General features: G+C 43.4%; 1 long non-coding RNA gene across 1 annotated transcript in view; it reads right to left on the minus strand.

The window, feature by feature from the left end:
* Window positions 1-4,002: 4,002 nt before the first annotated feature.
* LOC115097901 overlaps window positions 4,003-18,564 on the minus strand; it is a 28,957-nt gene continuing 14,395 nt past the window's right edge. Inside the window, exon 3 of the long non-coding RNA XR_003858358.1 lies at window positions 4,003-6,704. This is a non-coding gene — a long non-coding RNA (uncharacterized LOC115097901). The remainder of the gene's footprint in view (window positions 6,705-18,564) is intronic.

The following is an 18,564-nucleotide window of genomic DNA, read 5'->3' on the forward strand; positions in this document are numbered from 1 at the left end:
GCCCCCGGAACTCAGACAAGAAACCTGTCTACTAACTTTTAAAAATAAATTAAAGACATGGCTGTTCTGCCGAGCCTTCCCCACTTCAAGCTCCACAGCCTGATTTAGAACTGTTCCTCACTCATTCATGTAAATAAACAATTCACCAAATCATGTTCTCCAGCTATTAAGAGGTCGGCTTCTTGCCTTCCCTCACTTGTATATAGTATTTATCTTCGTTCTCCCTCTTTATTTCCTACTCCCAGTTAAGGCATCCTTGTTATAATGTAACTTTATGCTTCTTAAATTGTCTCTTGTTGATTGGTTATCTATATTTACTGCTTAGTTCGATGTAAACCGAGTTGATTTGATTTGTATCAAGAAAGTCGGTATATAAAAGCCTTCAATAAATACATAAATAAATAAATAAATAAGATCAGGCAGGCTTTATGCCAGGGCACTTGGCTGGGGACAATTTGCACAAACTGATAGATCTGATGTGGTGGACGCATAAGCACCAGAAAGAATCCATTTTTCTCTCTATCGACGCAGAAAAAGCATTCGATATGGTACACTGGCCATTTCTCTTCAGGGTTCTTCAGAAGATGGGCTTTGGATCTTATTTCTGTACTTGGATAAATAGCTTATACACCAATCCCAGGGCATGCTTAAAAATCAATGGGGGTTACTCAGATCGATTCCAAGTGTGCCGTGGCACTAGGCAAGGCTGTCCACTGTCACCACTATCGTTTGCACTCTTTCTAGAACTCCTGGCAATCACCATAAGGGAAAACATGGCGATTTCGGGTTTTACCTTTGCACATCAAACCTTCAAAATCACTTTATTTGCAGATGATATTATGTTTTCTCTGACTAATCCCCACGATTCCCTAACAGCCATAGAAAATGATATCAGACGATTCAGTGGTGTGTCTGGTTTCAAAGTGAATTGGGACAAATCTGAAATTCTCAATATCACCTGTAGCTCTGCGACAGTCCAGGCAGTGCAACCCTTACACCCTTTTCGTTGGGCTAATCAGAAGATAAAATATCTGGGTGTTAATATTGCGGCTCACCCCACTGATCTATTTAAGTTAAACTATGTCCCTTTGATAAAGCGGGTCTTCCAGGACTTGGATAAGTGGGGCAACCTACCCATATCCTGGTTGGGACGAGTGGCAACAGTCAAAATTAATATTCTTCCCAGATTATTATATTTGTTCCAGTCATTACCGGTACCGATTCCCCCTGAATTATTAAAACAATGGCAAAGAAAGCTGTTTGGCTTCCTTTGGAAAAGACGACCAACGGTAGCCCGGAGGGTCTTATACCAAAACAAGCTGGAAGGGGGTCTCAGTGTTCCTAATATTACCTGGTATTATGTGTCAGCGCAGCTCCGCCCCCTGATAGTTTGGCATCAGACAGAAACACCAAAACACTGGGCTGTGATAGAGCAATCCCAAATCCCCGACATGCCCTTGGAAGCTTTAGCTTGGCAGGCTCCGAAGACATGGAAACCAACCAATCACATGCTACCAACTACTAGGCATACATTAAATTTATGGAGACGATGGCAAACCAGATTGGTGGGTGATAGGTCATTGACCTTTTTTTAACACAGCTGTTTCATAATACCGTCTTTATGCCGTGTTTACCCCCCAATTCCTTCACCCATTGGAAGGCTAAAAGGATTCTCAAATTTGAGGATGTATGGGGGGGGAGGGTATTCTTTCCTTTGATTCCTTGAAAGCGAAATATTCCATCCCCACTGCTGAGTTTCTAGACATTTTTGCCGCACTGTACAGGTTAAGGAAAACTTAACTAGGGGGAAAACACTACTGGAAGGTTATTGCTCTGATCCAAATCAGTTTAAAGGTCTTATTGCTAAAGTATATAAATTGTTGAATGTAAAACTACTGGACGATTCTGCCCATATATATTAGCTTGGAAAAAGGACTTGACGAGAGAGTATTCGGAATTGGACTGGGAGGCCCTTTTCGGACAGCTGAGCAAAGCTTCTATATCCTCAGTATTGGTGGAAAATGGATACAAACAACTATATCGATGGTATCTCACACCTGAGCGTATGGCAAAGATCTCGTCTAAATACTCTAGCACATGCTGGAGAGGGTGCAACACTATAGGCACCTACTTACATATGTGGTGGTCAGGAGGCTGCATCAAACCTTTATGGACTCAGATTGAAGGTCACCTGACCCAGGTTTTGAAAGAACCCATACAACTTCGAATGGAAACAGCTTTACTGAATGAACAAGAATGCGGGCAACACCATACCCATCATCCCTTCGTCATGCAGGCTTGTATTGCGACGAGAATGGAAATAGCCAAAGACTGGAAGGCGCCTCACTGTCCTTCTTTGGCCGCAGTCCTGATGCGATTAGACAATGTTTGTACAATGAATCGGCTGATGGCGGCGAAGCACCATATCATGCAACGCTTTCAAAACACTTGGGCACCTCATCTCAGCTGGATTAAAACTACAGCAGGATAAACGGGGGTCCCTCTTCGTATGGAACATCATTACAGGAGACTCTGATGGTCTAACACAGCTTTATTAATGGACTCAGTATCAGTTAACAAAGATAATATCGATGCATCCACTGCACAGGTTGCAGCCAACATGGTTGAGATGGCAGATAGACTCTTATTCCATACTCCATAGGCGGATTGACACTGTCATTCACTGATACCTAGAGTAACATAGGTATTGGGGGAGAAAAAGAACGGGATAATGCTTGGCAATGGGGTTTTCAACTGTTTATTCTTACAGTCATATTGTTCTGTATTTCTCATGTTTAATGCCAATAAAAATGTAAATACAAAAAAAAGAAAGCTACAAAGAGGAGGTAGGAGATAAAGGACTATATTACCTAAATTCCATCTTTGATACTTCATTTTCATTTGCCTTGTATCCAATGGGAGGGAAGAAATCAATTGACTTAAAGAACTGAATCAATTGGATCTAATATCTAAACTTGAGAAAGACTGTAAGAAGTCACAAACTTACTAAAAAGCAGTTGTACCATCTTAAAAGAAAATGTATTAGCTGTAAATACTTTAAATCATCACTTTGCACCTTATTAGTAAAAGAGAAATATAGGAAACCACCAAACAGCTCTCATGTGTTTTATTGAATAGTGACTTTAATGCTTATTTATGCAGTTATCATCAGTGCTGTGTACAAAGACTTTAAAGTGGGAAAAACTAAAAGCAATTTGAAGGGCCTTGAAAGGATACTTTCCCCCCATGCAGGAAACCCTGGTATTACATCATTTTAACATAACAGTGTTCCATTTAAAATATAAATCTGAGCTATGGCCTCTGGAACTAATATCCAGGTTCAACCATCACAGGGGTTACACATCTAAATGTACTCTTTTCATTCTTTTTCATAACCCACTTACTAGCAGTTGATTCAGATACTTTGGAATCAACATTTTCCACATCCTCGTCATCAGGACAATCTAATTTTCTCTTTTTTTTTAATGGTATCCTTTGTGGATATGCTGCTCCAAACTATGTGCCCCTGAGCAACTCTCAGCTTTCCCCCAAGCTGCTGTCTCTCCTTTTTAATTGTTAGCTCTAACAGGTGGGTTCCATTTGGGATAAGGTGGAGATTATCCCACCAGAATAGGTTTTCCTCTTCCTACAAGGTTTCCTGGTTCCTAAAATGCACCTAAAGCCCTCTTCCCTGCAACACTGTCTCATCCATGCATTGAGGCTCTGGAGCTCAGCCTGGGACCCTGTATGTGGAGGGTCTGGATGTTAATATATTTTACTACCCTGAAGCCTAAATTTAACCTCCAGAACCTCCCTATGACATTAGTACCCACATGTATTATGACAGCTCGATCAAACCCAGCACTCTCTAAAATCTTATTTATTTATTTATTTATTTAAATAATTTATATACCGGAGGTTCCTGTATAGTATACATATCACCCCGGTTTACAAAGAACAGTAACTATCGCTAAAATATAGCGGTTTACATAGAACATAGAACATAAAAAAAGAAGTTTTTACATAGAACAAATCTAAGTAAGCAAGTTTTTACATTGCATAAATTAATTGAAGTAAGCAAATAGTGTATGATATTTAACCGTTAATAAACAAGCAGTTAATAAATCCAGGTGATGTGTGAAGTCTGCTACCTTTGTACCAGGCAGGCAAGTTACTAAGCAGTCCTCACAGCCACCCAGCTACCTACATGCTAATGATCAAATCATCAATAACAATGGCTTTGTTTTTTATGAAAAGGCAGTATATCAAGATTAAATAAACTAAACTAAAACAAAGCAGTCCTACCCCTACCCGCCTGGACATACAGCCTTGTAGAAGCATTCTCAGTCCAAGAAGATTATACATCACCTTGAAGGCAGGTCCAAGGTACAGCAGAACACCTTTTTTGGTTGGGGGGGAGGGGCAACTAAGCACCACTCTCAACTCCATCCCTATTCCTGCCCCCATTCTCACTGCCAATTTCTTACTTTACGTTTACAGTTAATGTCATTCTTTCTTACATACATTTTTTGCAAAATCACAGAGAATAATTATTCATTCCTAGAACAACCAATAAAATGCTCGATGCTAGACACCCAGACATAATGGTAAAGGAGAAAATGACAAAACAGCATAACTAATAGAAGTGTCAGTGTTTGGAGACTATTGTGTACTATGTACGGGGACAGAAAAGATCATCAACTACTAAAAGATTTATTTAACACTTTATTTATTTAACACTATTAGGTTGCAAGCATCATACTGGTTTACATCCGAACTGGCAGTTAGAAAGTACATAAGACGGGAACAGGGGAGGCAGTGCACAGGGAGGCATGGAAAGAGCCAGAGAAGGAGCAGAAGGTAGTGCAAAATAACAATTAAGTGCAATAACAAGCAATAACTAACAAGCAGTAGTGATGAACTATGTACAAGAGCTGGCAACGAAATTATGCAGGATCAGATCAGGGGGTAGCATAGGTGAGAACAGGTCAGTGACCAGTCAGGGTAGGTCTGCTTAAAGAGCCAGGTCTTTAGTTTCTTTTTAAATTTGGTGGAACAGGGCTCAAGAAAATGTGGCCTAAACATACTGAAACAGTCCTAGTTGTTTGGGTACCACTTGCCTGTTTAAAAAGAACATCCAAGCTCACCTTGATATGTTGCCTGTATATATTACACTGTACATGGTTCAGAAAGAAGCTGTTTGGCACAATGCGAGTATTAAGGAGAGCACTAGCAATAAATCTGACAGATTGAGGTCATACCTAATGCACTGTACCCTGGCTCAAGAGTGAAGTTCATTCTTGTCATTGTACTTAATATGTACTTAATTTATTTATTTATTTATTTATTTTTCTATACCGACATTCCTGTAAAATATACAAATCATATCGGTTTACAGTGTAACGTTAACAATCGCTCGGAGGCGGTACAAGGAACATAGGTTACAGATAACAAAGAAAACGGTCCAAAACTATTTAAAACATAATGTAAAATAAAACATAATAAATAAAAATATAACTCTTCTTGATATATCATAAGATATAATGAACTATAATAGAAATGCAAAGCAGACCTCAAGTATCATCTCTGAAACAGCAGAGATGGTAGTTAGAGCAAAGAGAAGAAATTGATAGGTGGGCTAAGGAGTACGAATGTGAATATTAATTGGGAGGGTGCAGATACAGGAGCGAGAAATTAGGTGTCCATAAAGGTTTGGCTAAACAGCCATGTTTTCAGTCTCTTTTTGAAAGTGGCATGACAGGGTTCTTGTCTGAGGTCAGGAGGTAGTGCATTCCAATGATGAGGTCCTGCTGTCGATATGGCGCGTTTACTAAGGGAGGTTTTGGCTTCGGGGACATACAAAGTGTCTTTATAGGCACTCCTGATAGGTCTGGAGGAGGTGTGCGGTTTTAGTTGAGTGGATGTGTGAAGGGTAGTGAGGTCGTGGATAGCTTTATGAATGATGGTGAGTACCTTGGAGAGGATCCTGTATTTGATGGGCAGCCAGTGTAGGTTCTGAAGAGTAGGGGTAATGTGATCCCTTTTCTTGGTGTTGGTGAGAAGTCTGGCAGTGGAGTTTTGAACCATCTGAAGGGGTTTTAGGGAGTTGGCTGGTAGGCCAAGTAGTAGAGAATTGCAATAATCTAGTTTCGACAGAATTAGTGATTGAAGTGAAAATCATGGAAGTGAAGAAGCGGTTTAAGGTTTCTGAGGACTTGGAGTTTGAAGAAGCACTCCTTGGTGGTGTTGTTCACGAACTTCTTGAGGTTGAACTGGTTGTCCAGAGTGACGCCTAAGACTCTGACGAAAGGAGAGTGTTTAAAGGATAAGTTGGCTGCTTGTGATAGAGAGGGGTTGGAGGTGGTGTCCTCTCTCGAGATGATAAGAATCTCCGTCTTGTTGGTATTCAAAACCAGATTAAGGGTGGACAGTAGGTATATGTATATATGTACTTAATATGTATATATGTATGTATATATGTACTTAATATGTACGTAATATAAATCCTGTGTCTCCAATTCTGTAAATATATACTTTGTGTTCACAGATCTGCTCCCCCTCCAACATACACACACTCCTCTAACAAAGGGAGCAGAGCAGGATATTTTCCTTTACAATTCACCATGCAAACAAATTCTAGTGTCATCTAAGTAACAGAAACTCTAATCCTCTTCATTATCAGGCACATTGTGAAATAGAAAATCCTGTAAAAAGAAAAAGAAAAACAATCAGCACATGGGCAGCAAACCTGCCATACCATAGCAACACTAACTTACAGGACTTCAACAACAGCAACCCTGCCTATGAAAATATTTCACCGGACCCTAGAACACTAATACTTAAAAAATTGGAAGAAGGATCTATCTGAAGAAAATAGGATAAAGCATAAGCATTGTCAAGTTAAGTGTAAAACATTGATAAGACAGATGAAGATAGAATTTGAAATGAAGTTGGCCATAGAGGCAAAAACTCATAATAAAAACTTTTTAAAATATATCCGAAGCAAGAAACCTGTGAGGGAGTCGGTTGGACCATTAGATGACTGGCTCTTAGGGAAGATGAGGCCATTGCAGAAAGACTAAATTAATTCTTTGCTTCCGTGTTTACTAATGAGAATGTTGGGGAGATACCAGTTCCAGAGATGGTTTTCAGGGGCGATGAGTCAGACGAACTGAACGAAATCACTGTGAATCTGGAAGATGTGGTAGGCCAGATTGACAAACTAAAAAGTAGCAAATCACCTGGACCGGATGGTATGCATCCTAGGGTACTGAAGGAACTCAATAATGAAATTTCTGATCTATTAGTTAAAATTTGTAACCTATCATTAAAATCATCCATTGCACCTGAAGACTGGAGAGTGGCCAATGTAACCCCAATATTTAAAAAAGGCTCCAGGAGTGATCTGGGTAACTATAGACCAATGAGCCTGATTTCAGTGCCGGGAAAAATAGTGGAAACTATTCTCAAGACCAAAATCGTAGAGCATATAGAAAGACATGGTTTAATGGAACACAGTCAACATGGATTTACCCAAGGGAAGTGTATTTGGATTTTCAGATGGCGTTTGACAAAGTCCCTCATGAGAGGCCTCTACGAAAACTAAAAAGTCATGGGATAGGAGGCGATGTCCTTTCGTGGATTACAAACTGGTTAAAAGACAGGAAACAGAGAGTAGGATTAAATGGTCAATTTTCTCAGTGGAAAAGGGTAAACAGTGGAGTGCCTCAGGGATCTGTACTTGGACCGGTGCTTTTCAATATATATATAAATGATCTGGAAAAGGATACGACAAGTGAGGTTATCAAATTTGCAGATGACACAAAATTATTCAGCGTAGTTAAATCACAAGCGGACTGTGATACATTACAGGAGAACCTTGCAAGCCTGGAAGATTGGGCATCCAAATGGCAGATGAAATTTAATGTGGACAAGTGCAAGGTGTTGCATATAGGGAAAAATAACCCTTGCTGTAGTTACACAATGTTAGGTTCCATATTAGGAGCTACCACCCAGGAAAAAGATCTAGGCATCATAGTGGATAATACTTTAAAATCGTCGGCTCAGTGTGCTGCAGCAGTCAAAAAAGCAAACAGAATGTTGTTTCATTGTAAAGCCTCTTCCTACGTTATGTTATATGTAAACTGATGGGATGTTCACAACGACTGTCGGTATATAAAAAATGTTAAATAAATAAAATAAATAAATTAATAGAAAGGGAATGGTTAATAAAACGGAAAATGCCATAATGCTTCTATATCGCTCCATGGTGAGACCGCACTTTGAATACTGTGTACAATTCTGATTGCCGCATCTCAAAAAAGATATAGTTGCGATGGAGAAGGTACAGAGAAGGGCAACCAAAATGATAAAGGGGATGGAACAGCTCCCCTTTGAGGAAAGGCTGAAGAGGTTAGGGCTGTTCAGCTTGGAGAAGAGATGGCTGAGGAGGGATATGATAGAGGTCTTTAAGATCATGAGAGATCTTGAACGATTAGATGTGACTCGGTTATTTACACTTTCGAATAATAGAAGGACTAGGGGGCATTCCATGAAGTTAGCAAGTAGCACATTTAAGACTAATTGGAGAAAATTCTTTTTCACTCAATGCACAATAAAGCTCTGGAATTTGTTGCCATAGGATGTTAATGCAGTTAGTGTAGCTGGGTTCAAAAAAGGTTTGCATAAGTTCTTGGAGGAGAAGTCCATTAATGGCTATTAATCAATTATACTTAGGGAATAGCCACTGCTATTAATTGCATCAGTAGCATGGGTTCTTCTTAGTGTTTGGGTAATTGCCAGGTTCTTGTGGCCTGGTTTTGGCCTCTGTTGGAAACAGGATGCTGGGCTTGATGGATCCTTGGTCTGACCCAGCATGGCAATTTCTTATGTTCTTCTTATGTTCTTGTTGGGCAAGCACAATGAACGACTGTTAAAGATCCCTACATGCTAGCAGAATGCCTTAGCTCAGCCACACTTGCAGAACACAGAAAGACTTTCACCAAATACAAAACAGTTCACCACAAACTACAAACTTGCAGACAAAAACTGAAATGGAAACCCCAAGAAACCAGATTCTGTATATAGTACAAACCTGAAAAGCTAGAAACAAAAATATATTTCCTTCTATGTGGAGACTAAGGGCTGTTATGTTGGAACTGTCAAGCTCCTATCATTATTCTTGCGGAGAGTGAGGGATGTTTTGTTACGTAACACCCACTTCCATCAACCACAAGAGAACAGAGGCTTGGTGATCCCAACATAACATTTCTTGGCTTCCCTTTGTGGTATTTACTTCCCCCAGCCCAGCATCATTATCACAAAGTGATGTACGCCAACGAATGTCGGTATATAAAAGCAAATAAATAAATAAATAAATATCCTGTGATTCCTCTTTCCCTTGTGCAAGCCAGCCAGCCTCCAGCCCCGACCTCCTTCCACAGCCAGTGAACCTCAACCAACACTAGCCAGCCTCCAGCCTCAGACTCCTTCAGTCTCCAGCTTTGGATGACCCCTTAGCCTCAAACCCTGCCCTCCTAATCTGACTCTAGCCTCAGATTTCCACAACCTCCAGCTACGGATCTCTTCCTCCCCAGCCATACTCCAACCTCAGATTCCCCCAACATCCTGCTTCATACCCTGCTCCCCAGCCTGATTCCAATCTCAGACAACCCTCCCAGCCAGAACTCCCCCAAGCCTGATACCAGCCTTGGACCACCTCTCCCCCAGCCAGACTCCAGCTTTTGACCTCCCAAACAAGCCAGTCCCTTACCTGAAGGAGAGAAGAGATGAGGTGGATATGATACAGACATTTAAATACTTGAAGGATATAAAAGATGCATGGGAATCAAGTCTTTTCCAGCGGAAGGAAAGCTGCAGAACTAAGGGGTCACAATATGAAGCTCCAAGGGTGTAGACTTGGGAGGAACGTCAAGAAATATGGTAGATGCATGGGATGCCCTCCTGATAGAAGATGAGAACTGTAATGGAATTCAGAAGAGCTTGGAATAAACACAGAGGATCCGTACTGGCTAAAGGATGGAAATGAAGATAAGGAGTAATTGGGGTAACCTGCACAGAGTGGCAATTACTACAATTAAGAGAATTCAAAAACAAATTAAAAGTATACATAAAAGTATACATCCCCTTCTCTGCCGGGGCTCGCGCGATCGGCGCCACCCATTCGGGGCAAGAGCTCGCTCACCTGTACTTAGGAGAGCCGTGCAGTGTGAGGCATTCGTGAAATCCAATCTCAGCTAAATCCGGATATCAGAAGGGAAAGGCTAGCCGCCGTGAAGGGAAGCCTCCTACACCACGCGGTGAGTTAACCGCGCCCACAGCAAGGCTCAGGCCTATCAGAAGGCTCGCTGAAGCCCTTTAAATATAAGCTACTCGCGGCGGCCTTCCTCTTTCTCGCCGCTCCCTAGCCCGACGTCTCCAGATCCTCTCCCCTTCTCTGCCGGGGCTCGCGCGATCGGCGCCGCCCATTCGGGGCAAGAGCTCGCTCACCTGTACTTAGGAGAGCCGTGCAGTGTGAGGCATTCGTGAAATCCAATCTCAGCTAAATCCGGATATCAGAAGGGAAAGGCTAGCCGCCGTGAAGGGAAGCCTCCTACACCACGCGGTGAGTTAACCGCGCCCACAGCAAGGCTCAGGCCTATCAGAAGGCTCGCTGAAGCCCTTTAAATATAAGCTACTCGCGGCGGCCTTCCTCTTTCTCGCCGCTCCCTAGCCCGACGTCTCCAGATCCTCTCCCCTTCTCTGCCGGGGCTCGCGCGATTGGCGCCGCTCATTCGGAGCAAGAGCTCGCTCACCTGTACTTAGGAGAGCCGTGCAGTGTGAGGCATTCGTGAAATCCAATCTCAGCTAAATCCGGATATCAGAAGGGAAAGGCTAGCCGCCGTGAAGGGAAGCCTCCTACACCACGCGGTGAGTTAACCACGCCCACAGCAAGGCTCAGGCCTATCAGAAGGCTCGCTGAAGCCCTTTACATATAAGCTACTCACAGCGGCGTCGCGCGCCGGGCGTCGCGCGCACGAAGGAGCGCGACCTAAGGGGCCTGCCCCTTAGCGCGTCCCTTGGAGCGCTCCCCGAGTCAAACGGACCGACTTTAAACTTCACAAGCACAGCACACATCTATCAACAGACAGCTTTCGCCCAGCATTCTACTTGACTGCATTCGCCCAGCATTCTACCTGACTGCATGCGCCCAGCACTCTACCTGACTGCATTCGCCCAGCATTCTACCTGACTGCATTCGCCCAGCATTCTACCTGACTGCATGCGCCCAGCATTCTACAGCATTCTACTGCATTCGCCCAGCATTCTACCTGACTGCATTCTACTGCATTCGCCCAGCATTCTACTTGACTGCATTCGCCCAGCATTCTACCTGACTGCATTCGCCTAGCATTCTACCTGACTGCACTCTACTGCATTCGCCCAGCATTCTACTTGACTGCATTCGCCCAGCACTCTACCTAACTGCATTCGCCCAGGATTCCACTGCATTCGCCCAAGATTCTACTTGACTGCATTCGCCTAGCATTCTACCTGACTGCATTCTACTGCATTCGCCCAGCATTCTACTTGACTGCATTCGCCCAGCACTCTACTTGACTGCATTCGCCCAGCATTCTACCGGACTGCATTCGCCCAGCATTCTACCTGACTGCATTCGCCCAGCATCCCACCTGACTGCATTCGCCCAACATTCTACTTGACTGCATTCACCCAGCATTCTACTTGACTGCATTCGCCCAGCATTCTACAGCATGTCACCTCTATCTTCTAACATGTACCCCCTCACAATTCCCATCATTCACAACTACAATTGGAGAGCACCTAAACCCCCCACGCCCCCCCATCTCATCCGTCAACAGAGGCTCAGACCCATCCTGCTGACACCCATCACCCAATTTCTTGGTCTAGCTCTCTTCTCTCTCACTCTGGTTAACGCACAATCCATTTAAAAAAAAAGTCATATTCTCAACGACCTCTTATCCGATGCAAAACCAGACATCTGTGCAATCACAGAAACCTGGTTAAAACCCTCCGACACTGCGCTTATTAATCAGCTTCCCATCCAGGCATATGATCTTCTCTCTATACCCAGACCTAAAAAAAGAGGAGGCGGACTTCTCCTTGCAGCCAAAAAAACGCTAGGCTTGGCATTGCAGACTTCCAACAACCTAGCAAATATTGAATTTGCACTTTTCAACTCGAATCACTTGACGATCGGATTAATTTATGCCCCTCCCGGAACACTGGAAGCAGACCCATCCACAATAATAGAACTTACAGCAAAACACTTAAACTCCAGAAAACCAACCATTCTGATGGGAGACTTTAACCTTCACATAGATGTACAACCCCACTCCACCAACTGCAAAACTCTCCTCACCTCTCTCAGCAATATGGGTTTTAGACAAATAGTGACAGAACCAACACACAAAGCAGGTCATACATTAGACCTTATCTTCATAAACGAGGGAATCTCAACCCACACTATACCAACTTGCCTCCCAGTACCCTGGACAGACCATCGACTCATATCATCGATCTTAAAGATAAAAGAACTTCCTCTGCTACCCACAAATTCAATAACTATATCTGTCAGGAAACAGTGCTCAGGAGACCTAATCAGCGAACACCTGGCCAAGGAACTAGCACACCTTGACCTCTCCGACGCTAACTCAGCAACTTCATCCTGGACCAACATCACCAAAAAAGTAGCAGATAAAGTGTGCCCCATGACGACCAAACACATCAATCCTAACAAAGACAACAGGAAACCTTGGTTCACTCCAGAGCTGAAAAAACGTAAACAAGAGCTGAGATGCAAGGAACAAAAATGGCGAAAAAACCCATCTTCAAACACCCTCCTTAGCTACAAATCGTGCCTCAACTCATACAGAAATGACATCAACAAAACTAAGAAAGAATATTTCTCCAAAAAAATTCACCACCTTATCTTTGATTCAAGAGCTCTTTTCTCCTATGTCTCAACTCTTACCAAACCCCCAGCACCTACAATCCCAGATGATCAAGCTCTCAACAAAGCGAATGAACTAGCAGACTTCTTCGACAATAAAATCACCTCACTCCTAGCCCCTCTCAAGGGATCATCTACACATCTAAATCACGTAAACAACCACAGCTCCCAATCATCGCACTCAACCTATCAACATTCATCACACTCATCAGTCCAACAAGCATCAATCCCTACAATCAAACAATCACAACCTTCATCGCACTCAACCATCCAACAATCAACACTTTCATCCACCCAACAACCATCACATTTAACCGCCCAACAATCCAACAAAACCCTAGCAGTGCTCGCCACCTTTGAGCTTACATCTACACTAGAAATAGAGAATATCCTCAAGAAGATAAAACCATCCTCGCATCCATCAGACCATATTCCGTCAAACATACTGAGTATGACCACTAACATCACAGCCAAACCCATTGCTGACATCATTAACTGCTGTCTCTCCCAAGGCCAAGTCCCGAACCAACTTAAGCTGGCCATGCTCAAACCGCTCCTCAAAAAACCCAACTTGCCCACTTCAGACCCAGCTAACTTCAGACCAATAGCAAACCTTCCTATTATAGCCAAAATCATGGAGAAAGTTGTTAACAAACAACTTTCAGAATTCCTGGACGATAACAACATACTCACCCCAAACCAATTTGGCTTTCGTAAGACCAGGAACACTGAATCACTATTAGCCTCACTATCAGACATCATTATCTTCAATCTGGAAAAAGGCCAACCTTGCCTCCTAGCACCTCTGGATCTCTCCTCAGCGTTTGACACCGTAAACCACCAGTGCCTCCTGCAACGCCTAAATGACATCGGCATCACAGGAGCAGCCCTCAACTGGTTCAAATCATTTTTGGAGAACAGATCATACAAGGTCAAGATAAATAACAAAGAATCTCACGCCATTGATTCCAAGAGGGGGGTACCGCAAGGATCATCGCTCTCTCCGACTCTTTTCAATATATATCTTCTCCCACTCTGTCACTTACTCACCAACCTCAAGCTAATACACTTCCTATACGCGGATGACATTCAAATTCTCATCCCTATAGAAGAATCACTACACAAAGCAATGTCATACTGGAATACATGCCTGTCAGCTATCAACCAACTACTCGCCAGCCTCAACCTGGTTTTAAACACAAACAAAACCGAACTCCTCTTTATAGCACCAGAAAACTATGTATCTCCCACACCTCCTATCTCTAGTCAACTTATGGATACTTCCTTGCACTCCACCTCTCAACAAGTAAAAGACCTGGGGGTCATTTTAGACAACGGATTCAGCCTCAACAAATTCGTTAATAACACAACAAAAGAATGTTTCTTTAAACTACAGACCTTAAAGAAACTAAAGCCACTCCTGCTATACAGAGACTTCCGCATGGTACTTCAAGCCATCATACTTCCCAAACTGGACTACTGTAACTCCCTCCTACTAGGCCTACCAGCATGCACCACCAAACCACTTCAGATGGCCCTAAATGCCTCTGCAAGAATCCTCTCAAACGCCAAAAAAAGAGACCACATCACTCCAATCCTTCATCACCTCCACTGGCTTCCGATTAAATACAGGATCCAATTCAAGTCCATAATGATGATACACAAGGCACTACACAACATAGCTCCTCTCAACTTAACGTTTCAAATTCAGCTACACACCTCCATGAAACCGACGCGAAGTGCGTATCAGAACAGACTAATCACCCAACCGGCTAAATCCTCCCTGAGGAAACGCGCGCTTTCCACAGCGGGCCCTTCACTATGGAACTCGCTACCTCCAGACCTCCGCCTTGAACCTGACCACGCTACATTCAAAAAGAAACTTAAGACTTGGTTGTTTAAACAAGCATTCCCAGAAAGCTAAAAGCAGGAAGAAAGTCATGTTTCAGACTATTCGCTCTCTCCCCATCCCACAGCATATAACTTCATAAAGAGACCAGTTGAAAAAATTGAGTCATTTATTTATCTTATACCTTTATAATCATATATATTATATTCTATCATGTTAGAACCTTATAACCACGCTATTTATTTATTAGGTATTATTTATAACTGTCAGCAATATATACTAATTCGTTAATTTAATTAATATGTTCAATGTTTATGTTCAATGTCCAATGTTCAATGTTAATTAATATGTTCAATGTTCAATGTAAACCGCTAAATGAAGCGATAGTTCTTGTTTCTTGTAAACCGGGGTGATATGTATTTTATACAGGAACCTCCGGTATATAAACCCTATAAATAAATAAATAAATAAAAGATGCATGGGAATCAAGTCTTTTCCAGCGGAAGGAAAGCTGTAGAACTAAGGGGTCACAATATGAAGCTCCAAGGGTGTAGACTTGGGAGGAACGTCAAGAAATATGGTAGATGCATGGGATGCCCTCCTGATAGAAGATGAGAACTGTAATGGAATTCAGAAGAGCTTGGAATAAACACAGAGGATCCGTACTGGCTAAAGGATGGAAATGAAGATAAGGAGTAATTGGGGTAACCTGCACAGAGTGGCAATTACTACAATTAAGAGAATTCAAAAACAAATTAAAAGTATACATAAATAAAGCTTGCTGGGCAGACTGAATGGACCACTTGGGTCTTTTTCTGCCATCATGTTATAACTTGTAAGAGTGTGAACCCTGGGCCGAGGTGAGAGGTGTCTCTGCCCACAGGGAGGAGCCCTGTGAGCCTCACCGTCGGTAGGCGCGGTCTCAGTGGTGTCAGACACAGCTGTGGAATAGAGTCTTTATTAAGAGAGAAGAAAGGCACAGCCCGCGGAGCGGGAGGTGCAGTATAAGTATAGTTCTGAGCAGAGGGGTATATCCAAGGGTGAAGATCCGGTAGTGGCCCGCAGAGCGGGGTACGCCGGATAGGTGTCTCAGCAGTGGAAATGAAATGGTAGTCCGAGGTGCAGGAACCCCAATGAGGGTCCTGTCGTGGTGGTGCGGTAATGACCTGCAGCGCAGGGTATATGGGAGTGGTTCCTACTGGGATGATGCGGTAGTGGCCCGAGGCACGGGGTACACCAAAGAGGATCCCACAATGAGGTTTGGTAAAGTTGAAGTCAGTAGTAGTAAGGTAGTCACAGGAGGTAGTTCCATGAGAGGTCCCAGGGTGCGGGACAGATAGAAGTCCAAGGCAAGAGTCCCTCCGAGGAGCGGATAGCCAGAGACGAGGAAGGGCCCCCAAGGAGCGGGTACCCGGAGCCTCTCACACCAAGTGTAGAGTCTGGAACCGGAAGTCCAAGGATGGAGCGGAATTCAGCAACGAGGGAACTCCTTGCTAACTCGTCAAACAGAAGGGCCAGCCAGCTTAAGTACAACTGATGGATGATGTCATCCGGAGGGGACGCCCCTGAGGTTCCCGCCATGACGTATACAAAGGTGGCCCGCACGCGGGCTTAGATAATTCCTGAAACAAGTTGGCGGTCAGCAGTGCCCACGCCGTCCCAGGAACGCCAGGCTGGTCGACGGCGGTTAGCGGAGGCCGCCATTCTACCAAAAGATGACAAGGCAGCAAAGAAAGAGGTGAGCATTAGTGGTTGCAGCCGTCTGTGACCGCCGGGCATAATAGTACCCCCCTTCTTAGGGCCCCTCCCCAGGGGTTTTGGTTTCCTAGAATGAGAAATGTGGAATTGTCTGATCAACTCCTTGTCGAGGATGTTGCTTGCAGGTTCCCAACTATTCTCCTTGGGACCAAATCCTTCCCATGAGATGAGCTACTCCCAGCGCCTTCTGCGTTTTCTTACATCCAGTATATCCTCGACCTGATAAGTGATGTCCTCTTCTGCTGTAAGAGGTTGAGGTTCAGGTGTTTTCTTCGAGAATTCCGAGAGGATGAGTGGCTTTAAAAGGGAGATGTGGAAAGCGTTGTGGACTCTAAGTGAAGAGGGCAACTGAAGGCTGTAGGTGACTGGACATAGATGGCAAAGTATTGAAAAAGGTCCGATGTATCTGGATACAAATCGATTGGAAGGCAGCTTTAAGCGAATGAAGCGGGTGCCGAGCCACAACTCATCTCTGGGATGCAGATGCAGAGCTGCTCGGTGGGGAGCGTCATAGAACGTCTTAGCCTTTTGCCCAGCCTCTTGGAGGAGTTGTTTGGCATGCTCCCAGAGTTGGTGCAGTTCTTGCACATTCTTTTCTTAACTCAGAAAAAGATTGAGAAATTCCAAGCAGTTAAAGCTCACGTTTTTTGGAATTTCTATCTTGCCTCAGTTCTAGACTCCAGCTCTGTCACTGACTCTCTGTGTGTGACCCATGGGTGAATCACTTTTACCTTTCTGTGCTTCAGTTCGACCCTGGCTCTGTCACTGACACTCTGGCTGATCCAGAGAGGTGTGTTCAGTCGAAAGCACAGTTTTACCACCAGTAGAACGTATATTTGGTGAGTGTAAATCTTACTGCCAATGCAGCATGGAGTTTTACTCATACATGTGGTCAGCTTAACACTCTCACATGGAAATTCCATGCTAATGAGGGCATTAAGTATTCCCTCCCCCTCCCCCCCCCCCAATGCAGAGATGTGTGCTGGCTAAGCTCACATTTTTTTAATGCTGGATCAGAGGTGGAGTAAACTTTCCAGCATGGCTGTGCGGGTACATCTTTAAAAAAATGTCTTTACTGCTACACTGCCACTTAGCCAAATAAGTACGGACTTATCCGGCTACCTGTCACGGTTCACCATGACTTATCCAGCTAAGTGGCAGCAGCTAGGCTAACCAGGGCAGGATAAGTCTATTCTTATCCAGATAAGTGGTGGAGGATGGCAGATTAGCTCTCCTGCTGGCAGCAATCTCACCCCCTTTTCTTCTTAAGTTAAAGTGTGCATTCAGCACTGAATGAGCGTTCAGCACTGAATTGCAGCACATAGTTTTAACATTGTGCTGCAATTTAAATTTAATTTAATTTAACTAATCAAGCTTGATATTTCACTTGGATGCAGCTCCATCACTGCTCTCTGCATTAATGGTGGGGGTGAAAAGGAAATAGAACCAAGGGTTGCTAAGAGCCAAGAGAAACAGATAAGTATGAAAGGAAAGAAGTGTGAAGCTTGCTGGGCAGACTGGATGGGCCGATTGGTCTTCTTCTGCCGTCATTTCTATGTTTCTATATATGTTTCATTCAGTTTCTGCATTAGCCTCTCTGTCTGTGTCACCCTCCGGTGAATCATTTTTACTTTCCTGCGCCTCAGTTCTAATCCTCCGCTCTCTCACTGACTCACTCTGTGACCTTAGGGGTTACTCACTTTGTGGTAGGTTTTCAAAAGTCTTACCTAGTTTAACCTGTGTAACCAGTTATGTGGGTAAAGCCTCCTGCCTGAAACTTTATCAACACATAACAGCTAAAACGTTACACAGATTTCACTATGCATGTATTTCATGCCACATAAACAATAGATGTTCCCCAAGGGTGTATCAAGGTTGGGGAAGAAAGCTACACATGTATAGTGAATTTTTAAATATATGTGCATATTTTGCTTGCATAAGTTCATCTACAGAAATAGCAGGT

The sequence above is a fragment of the Rhinatrema bivittatum genome, chromosome 8, assembly GCF_901001135.1.
Source record: "Rhinatrema bivittatum chromosome 8, aRhiBiv1.1, whole genome shotgun sequence".
In the NCBI taxonomy this organism is placed as follows: domain Eukaryota; kingdom Metazoa; phylum Chordata; class Amphibia; order Gymnophiona; family Rhinatrematidae; genus Rhinatrema; species Rhinatrema bivittatum.